This window comes from Triticum urartu, chromosome 2A (genome assembly GCF_056163025.1).
Source record: "Triticum urartu cultivar PI428250 chromosome 2A, HENAU_Tu73, whole genome shotgun sequence".
Taxonomy (NCBI): Eukaryota; Viridiplantae; Streptophyta; class Magnoliopsida; order Poales; family Poaceae; genus Triticum; species Triticum urartu.
This window is the reverse complement of record NC_141874.1, coordinates 566,675,998-566,684,383: the sequence shown is the minus strand read 5'-3', so window position 1 is coordinate 566,684,383 and position 8,386 is coordinate 566,675,998.

Genomic DNA, 8,386 nt, shown 5'->3' with positions numbered 1-8,386 from the left:
TCATATCTCTACAACCCTAGCGTCACCGAACCTTAAGTGTGTAGACCCTACGGGTTCGGGAGACACGTAGACATGACCGAGACGGCTCTCCGGCCAATAACCAACAGCGGGATCTGGATACCCATGTTGTCTCCCACATGCTCCTCGATGATCTCATCGGATGAACCACGATGTCGAGGATTCAAGCAACCCCGTATACAATTCCCTTTGTCAATCGGTACGTTACTTGTCCGAGATTCGATCGTCGGTATCCCAATACCTCGTTCAATCTCGTTACCGGCAAGTCACTTTACTCGTACCGTAATGCATGATCATGTGACCAGACACTTGGTCACTGTGAGCTCATTATGATGATGCATTACCGAGTGGGCCCAGAGATACCTCTCCGTCATACAGAGTGACAAATCCCAGTCTTGATCCGTGTCAACCCAACAGACACTTTCGGAGATACCCGTAGTATACCTTTATAGTCACCCGGTTACGTTGTGACGTTTGGTACACCCAAAGCACTCCTACGGTATCCAGGAGTTACACGATCTCATGGTCTAAGGAAAAGATACTTGACATTGGAAAAGCTCTAGCAAACGAACTATACGATCTTGTGCTATGCTTAGGATTGGGTCTTGTCCATCACATCATTCTCCTAATGATGTGATCTCATTATCAATGACATCCAATGTCCATAGTCAGGAAACCATGACTGTCTGTTGATCAACGAGCTAGTCAACTAGAGGCTTACTAGGGACATATTGGTGTCTATGTATTCACACATGTATTACGATTTCCGGATAACACAATTATAGCATGAATAAAAGACAATTATCATGAACAAGGAAATATAATAATAATCCTTTTATTATTGCCTCTAGGGCATATTTTCAACAGTCTCCCACTTGCACTAGAGTCAATAATCTAGTTACATTGTGATGAATCGAACACCCATAGAGTTCTGGTGTTGATCATGTTTTGCTCGCGGAAGAGGTTTAGTCAATGGATCTGCGACATTTAGATCCGTATGCACTTTGCAAATTTCTATGTCTCCATCTTGAACATTTTCACGGATGGAGTTGAAGCGACGCTTGATGTGCCTTGTCTTCTTGTGAAACCTGGGCTCCTTGGCAAGTGCAATAGCTCCAGTGTTGTCACAGAAGAGTTTGATCGGCCCCGACGCATTGGGTATGACTCTTAGGTCGGTGATGAACTCCTTCACCCAAATTGCTTCATGTGCTGCCTCCGAGGCTGCCATGTACTCCGCTTCACATGTAGATCCCGCCACGATGCTCTGCTTGTAGCTGCACCAGCTTACTGCTCCTCCATTCAACATATACACGTATCCGGTTTGTGACTTAGAGTTATTCAGATCTGTGTCGAAGCTAGCGTCGACGTAACCCTTTACGACGAGCTCTTCGTCACCTCCATAAACGAGAAACATGTCCTTAGTCCTTTTCAGGTACTTTAGGATATTCTTGACCGCTGTCCAGTGTTACTTGCCGGGATTACTTTGGTACCTTCCTACCAAACTTACGGCAAGGTTTACATCAGGTCTGGTACACATCATGGCATACATAATAGACCCTATGGCTGAGGCATAGGGGATGACACTCATCTCTTCTATATCTTTTGCCGTGGTCGGACATTGAGCTGAGCTCAATTTCACACCTTGCAACACAGGCAAGAACCCCTTCTTAGACTGATCCATATTGAACTTCTTCAATATCTTATCAAGGTATGTGCTTTGTGAAAGACCTATGAGGCGTCTTGATCTATCTCTATAGATCTTGATGCCTAATATATAAGCAGCTTCTCCAAGGTCCTTCATTGAAAAACTCTTATTCAAGTAGGCCTTAATGCTGTCCAAAAGTTCTATATTATTTCCCATCAAAAGTATGTCATCTACATATAATATGAGAAATGCTACAAAGCTCCCACTCACTTTCTTGTAAACGCAGGCTTCTCCATAAGTCTGCATAAACCCAAACGTTTGATCATCTCATCAAAGCGAATGTTCCAACTCCGAGATGCTTGCACCAGCCCATAAATGGATCGCTGGAGCTTGCATACCTTGTTAGCATTCTTAGGGTCGACAAAACCTTCCGTCTGCATCATATACAGCTCTTCCTTAAGATAACCGTTAAGGAATGCCGTTTTGACGTCCATTTGCCATATCTCATAATCATAGTATGCGGCAATTTCTAACATGATTCGGACGGACTTCAGCTTCGCTACGGGAGAGAAAGTCTCATCGTAGTCAACCCCTTGAACTTGCCGATAACCCTTAGCGACAAGTCGAGCTTTATAGATGGTAACATTACCATCCGCGTCCGTCTTCTTCTTAAAGATCCATTTGTTTTCTATCGCTCGCCGATCATCGGGCAAGTCTGTCAAAGTCCATACTTTGTTTTCATACATGGATCCTATCTCGGATTGCATGGCTTCAAGCCATTTGTTGGAATCTAGGCCCGCCATCGCTTCTTCATAGTTCGAAGGTTCACCGTTGTCCAACAACATGATTTCCAGGACAGGGTTGCCATACCACTCTGGTGTGGAACGTGTCCTTGTGGACCTACGAAGTTCTGTAGCAACTTGATTTGAAGTACCTTGATCATCATCATTAATTTCCTCTCCAGTGGATGTAGGCACCACAGGAACATTTTCTTGAGCTGCACTACTTTCCGGTTCAAGAGGTAGTACTTCATCGAGTTCTACTTTCCTCCCACTTACTCCTTTCGAGAGAAACTCTTTTTCCAGAAAGGATCTGTTCTTGGCAACAAAGATCTTGCCTTCGGATCTAAGGTAGAAGGTATACCCAATGGTTTCCTTAGGGTATCCTATGAAGACGCATTTTTCCGACTTGGATTCGAGCTTTTCAGGTTGAAGTTTCTTGACATAAGCATCGCATCCCCAAACTTTTAGAAACGACAGCTTAGGTTTCTTCCCAAACCATAATTCATATGGTGTTGTCTCAACGGATTTAGACGGTGCCCTATTTAAAGTGAATGTGGCTGTCTCTAGAGCGTATCCCCAAAAAGACAGCGGTAAATCAGTAAGGGACATCAGAGATCGCACCATATCCAATAGAGTGCGATTACGACGTTCGAACACACCGTTACATTGAGGTGTTCCAGGCGGCGTGAGTTGTGAAACGATTCCACATTTCCTTAAGTGTGTGCCAAATTCGTGACTTAAATATTCTCCTCCATGATCTGATCGTAAGAACTTTATTTTTCGGTCACGTTGATTCTCTACCTCATTCTGAAGTTCCTTGAACTTTTCAAAGGTCTCAGACTTGTGTTTCATCAAGTAGACATACCCATATCTACTCAAGTCATCAGTGAGAGTGAGAACATAACGATATCCTCCGCGAGCCTCAACGCTCATTGGACCACAAACATCAGTATGTATGATTTCCAATAAGTTGGTTGCTCGCTCCATTGTTCCGGAGAACAGAGTCTTGGTCATTTTGCCCATGAGGCATGGTTCGCATGTGTCAAATGATTCATAATCGAGAGACTCTAAAAGTCCATCAGCATGGAGCTTCTTCATGCGCTTGACACCAATGTGACCAAGGTGGCAGTGCCACAAGTATGTGGGACTATCGTTATCAACTTTACATCTTTTGGTATTCACACTATGAATATGTGTAACATCATGTTCGAGATTCATTAAGAATAAACCATTGACCATCGAAGCATGACCATAAAACATATCTCTCATATAAATAGAACAACCATTATTCTCGGATTTAAATGAGTAGCCATCTCGTATTAAACGAGATCCTGATACAATGTTCATGCTCAAACTTGGCACTAAATAACAATTATTGAGGTTTAAAACTAATCCCGTAGGTAAATGTAGAGGTAGCGTGCCGACGGCGATCACATCGACCTTCGAACCATTCCCGACGCGCATCGTCACCTCGTCCTTCGCCAGTCTCCGCTTATTCTGCAGCTCCTGCTTTAAGTTACAAATATGAGCAACGACACCGGTATCAAATACCCAGGAGCTACTACAAGCACTGGTAAGGTACACATCAATTACATGTTATCACATATACCTTTAGTATTGCCGGCCTTCTTGTCTGCTAAGTATTTGGGGCAGTTTCGCTTCCAGTGACCCTTCCCTTTGCAATAAAAGCATTCAGTCTCAGGCTTGGGTCTATTCTTTGACTTCTTCTCGGCAACTGGCTTACCGGGTGCGGCAACATCCTTGCCGTCCTTCTTGAAGTTCTTCTTACCCTTGCCTTTCTTGAACTTGGTGGTTTTATTGACCATCAACACTTGATGTTCCTTTTTGATTTCTACCTCTGCTGATTTCAGCATTGCAAATACTTCAGGAATGGTCTTTTCCATCCCCTGCATATTGTAGTTCATCACAAAGCTCTTGTAGCTAGGTGGGAGCGACTGAAGGATTCTGTCAATGACCGCCTCTTCCGGGAGTTTAACTTCCAGCTGAGTCAAGCGGTTATGCAACCCAGACATTTTGAGTATGTGCTCACTGACAGAACTATTTTCCTCCATCTTACAGCTGAAGAACTTGCCGGAGACTTCATATCTCTCGACCCGGGCATGAGCTTGGAAAACCATTTTCAGCTCTTCGAACATCTCATATGCTCCGTGTTTCTCAAAACGCTTTTGGAGCCCCGGTTCTAAGCTGTAAAGCATGCCGCACTGAACGAGGGAGTAATCATCAGCACGTGACTGCCATTCATAACGTCTTGGTTCTCTGGGACGGGTGCGTCACCTAGCGGTGCTTCTAGGACATAATCTTTCTTGGCAGCTATGAGGATAATCCTCAGGTTCTGGACCCAGTCCGAATAGTTGCTGCCATCATCTTTCAGCTTGGTTTTCTCTAGGAACGCATTGAAGTTCATGTTGACATGAGCGTTGGCCATTTGATCTATAAGACATTTATGCAAAGATTTTTAGACTAAGTTCATGATAATTAAGTTCATCTAATCAAATTATTTAATGAACTCCCACTCAGATTAGACATCCCTCTAGTCATCTAAGTGAAACATGATCCGACTCGACTAGGCCGTGTCCGATCATCACGTGAGACGGACTAGTCATCATCGGTGAACATCTCCATGTTGATCGTATCTTTCATACGACTCATGTTCGACCTCTCGGTCTCTTGTGTTCCGAGGCCATGTCTGTACATGCTAGGCTCGTCAAGTTAACCTAAGTGTTTGCATGTGTAAATCTGTCTTACACCTGTTGTATGTGAACGTTGGAATCTATCACACCCGATCATCACGTGGTGCTTCGAAACAATGAACTGTCGCAACGGTGCACAGTTAGGGGGAACACTTTCTTGAAATTATTATGAGGGATCATCTTATTTACTATCGTCGTTTTAAATAAACAAGATGCAAAAACATGATAAACATCACATGCAATCAAATAATAGTGACATGATATGGCCAATATCATATAGCTCCTTTGATCTCCATCTTGGGGCTCCATGATCATCTTGTCACCGGCATGACACCATGATCTCCATCATCATGATATCCATCATCGTGTCTCCATGAAGTTGCTCGCCAAATATTACTTCTACCACTATGGCTAACACGTTTAGCAATAAAGTAAAGTAATTTACATGGCGTTTCTCAATGACACGCAAGTCATACAAAAAATAAAGACAACTCCTATGGCTCCTGCCGGTTGTCATACTCATCGACATGCAAGTCGTGATTCCTATTACAAGAACATGATCTCATACATCACATATATATCATTCATCATTCATCACAACTTTGGCCATATCACATCACAAAACACTTGCTGCAAAAACAAGTTAGACGTCCTCTAATTGTTGTTGCAAGTTTTACGTGGCTGCAATAGGGTTCTAGCAAGAACGTTTTCTTACCTACGTTAAAGCCACAACGTGATTTGTCAACTTCTATTTACCCTTCATAAGGACCATTTTCGTCGAATCCGCTCCAACTAAAGTGGGAGAGACAGACACCCGCTAGCCACCTTATGCAACTAGTGCATGTCAGTCGGTGGAACCTGTCTCACGTAAGCGTACATGTAAGGTCGGTCCGGGCCGCTTCATCCCACAATACCGCTGAAGCAAAATAAGACTAGTAGTGGCAAGAAGGTTGACAACATCTACGCCCACAACAAATTGTGTTCTACTCGTGCAAAGAGAACTACGCATAGACCTAGCTCATGATGCCACTGTTGGAGAATGTTGCAGAAAATAAAAAAATTCTACGGTTTCACCAAGATCTATCTATGAGTTCATCTAGCAACGAGTGATCGGAGTGCACCTACATACCTTTGTAGATCACGAGCGGAAGCGTTCAAGAGAACGGGGTTGAGGGAGTCGTACTCATCGTGATCCAAATCACCGGAGATCCTAGCGCCGAACGGATGGCACCTCCGCGTTCAACACACATACGGAACGGATGGCGTCTCCCGCGCCTTGATCCAGCAAGGAGGAGGGAGAGGTTGAGGAAGATGGCTCCAGCAGCAACACGACGGCGTGGTGGTGGTGGAGAGGCAGTACTCTGGCAGGGCTTCGCCAAGCTCTGCGGAGGAGGAGGTGTTGGAGTGGGAGAGGGAGGCGCCAGGGGCACGGTGCGCAGCCCTCCCTCCCCTCCACTATATATAGGGTGCCTAGGGGGGGCGGCGGCCAAGGGGGTGCCTTGCCCCCCAAGGCAAGGGTGGCGCCCCCACCCCTAGGGTTCCCAACCCTAGGCGCATGGGGGGCCCAAGGGAGGGGGCGCACTAGCCCACTAGGGGCTGGTTCCCCTCCCACTTCAGCCCATGGGGCCCTCCGGGATAGGTGGCCCCACCCGGTGGACCCCCGGGACCCTTTCGGTGGCCCGGTACAATACCGGTGACCCCCGAAACTCTCCCGATGGCCGAAACTGCACTTCCTATATATCATTCTTCACCTCCGGACCATTCCGGAACTCCTCGTGACGTCCGGGATCTCATCCGGAACTCCGAACAACTTTTGGGTTACTGCATACTCATATCTCTACAACCCTAGTGTCACCGAACCTTAAGTTTGTAGACCCTACGGGTTCGGGAGACACGTAGACATGACCGAGACGGCTCTCCAGCCAATAACCAATAGCAGGATCTGTATACCCATGTTGGCTCCCACATGCTCCTTGATGATCTCATCAGATGAACCACGATGTCGAGGATTCAAGCAACCCCGTATACAATTCCCTTTGTCAATCGGTACGTTACTTGCCCGAGATTCGATTGTCGGTATCCCAATACCTCGTTCAATCTCGTTACCGGCAAGTCACTTTACTCGTACCGTAATGCATGATCCTGTGACCAGACACTTGGTCACTTTGAGCTCATTATGATGATGCATTACCGAGTGGGCCCAGAGATACCTCTCCGTCATACGGAGTGACAAATCGCAGTCTCGATCCGTGTCAACCCAACAGACACTTTCGGAGATACCCGTAGTATACCTTTATAGTCACCCGGTTACGTTGTGACGTTTGGTACACCCAAAGCACTCCTACGGTATCCGGGAGTTACACAATCTCATGGTCTAAGGAAAAGATACTTGACATTGGAAAAGCTCTAGCAAACGAACTATACGATCTTGTGCTATGCTTAGGATTGGGTCTCCATCACATCATTCTCCTAATGATGTGATCTCGTTATCAATGACATCCAATGTCCATAGTCAGGAAACCATGACTATCTGTTGATCAACGAGCTAGTCAACTAGAGGCTTACTAGGGACATATTGGTGTCTATGTATTCACACATGTATTATGATTTCCTGATAACACAATTATAGCATGAATAAAAGACAATTATCATGAACAAGGAAATATAATAATAATACTTTTATTATTGCCTCTAGGGCATATTTCCAACACGATGTGCCTGTACTTCGCTACTGGACAGTTCGTACCTGTGCATCTAGATACCGTTTTTACCAAGACTGCTGACGGACATACATGGCGACCATGAACAGAATAAGGTATGGAATGCAATATTTATACTACTTACAAAAGAGCAAACATGAATTACGCACGGTCACCTCAAAAACTGTACACGGAACGGTCAGCATCACACAATTAGGCCCGCTTAACACGATCTAACGGCGATCTAACGGCCAGAATTGATCTTGGGTGCGCATATAGTATTTTAAGGAGGCTGAAAATACTTCACCTTTCGGATTATTTGCAGGGTTGCCACCACTTAGTACAGTACCAGTTAGTTTATTTTGTTTTGTTCACTTCGACGTGATCGCCACGATTCGGGACGAACCCACGCCCACAAAGTCTCTGGTTCATCTTTTTTTTCCACAAAAAATCCCCAATCCTGCGACCATTGACACGAGCTCAGTCCTAATCCCATCGATGCATGGCGGGCTCCCTACGACGCCGCCTTGG